The following is an 861-nucleotide window of genomic DNA, read 5'->3' on the forward strand; positions in this document are numbered from 1 at the left end:
GCAAAATAATTTTTCCAATTGAGCCACAATATAGTTAACAGAAAAGAAAAAAGTAATCAAAGATTAAAATGAATTAAAATTGTGACAAAATATATTACCTGTTGTGACTTTACCAAATATTTGTTGATGTTTAATATCATTGATTAGCTCCCATAACTTAATAGAGAAAACACGACTAATGATGTCGGGTCTATCGTCACTTTTTTGTCCTTCAACAATTTCAAGGAAAATTGTATTTCTGGCCATTTTGGGTTGCATGTGAATGTTAAAAATAGGTCGGGATATCCAGCATATCGACATATAGCCATTGCATCCTGAGTATGATTTCAATTGTTAGTTATTGACTTAAAAAATATAGAGAGACGTTTAGAGAGACGTTTATAAAATTCAGATACATGCATCGTAAGTATAGTCGAAGAATATCATGAAAGGGGATTTATTTGAAAGAAAAATATATTGGAAGTCATAAAGATTTGTTGGGTAAGTATATAATGCATGACTAAATATAGATCCTGAAATAATTATCTACCTGGTAATTTTGAACACGATATCGTGGTCCACCAGTATAAGACGATGGAAGAATTGTCATTCTACCAACTGAATTTGTCATGACATCTCCTTGATTAATAGCATCTCTCAATCCATTATATAGTTCTGCACGCAATTGCTTTTGATTCTTTCTAATCCAATTGATTCTAACTTCTTCGATCGAAGCATAAGCATCCACCATGTACTGTTGGAACAAACGCCCACTCCGTAACAATGTTTGTGCCTCTCCAGCTCGTTGTTGCAAGCGAAAAGAATAATATTGTCTCATAGTAACTGTTTTTCGCTTGTAACAACTCCCTGTTTCTGGATTTC

The sequence above is a fragment of the Cicer arietinum genome, chromosome 5 (genome assembly GCF_000331145.2).
Source record: "Cicer arietinum cultivar CDC Frontier isolate Library 1 chromosome 5, Cicar.CDCFrontier_v2.0, whole genome shotgun sequence".
Taxonomy (NCBI): domain Eukaryota; kingdom Viridiplantae; phylum Streptophyta; class Magnoliopsida; order Fabales; family Fabaceae; genus Cicer; species Cicer arietinum.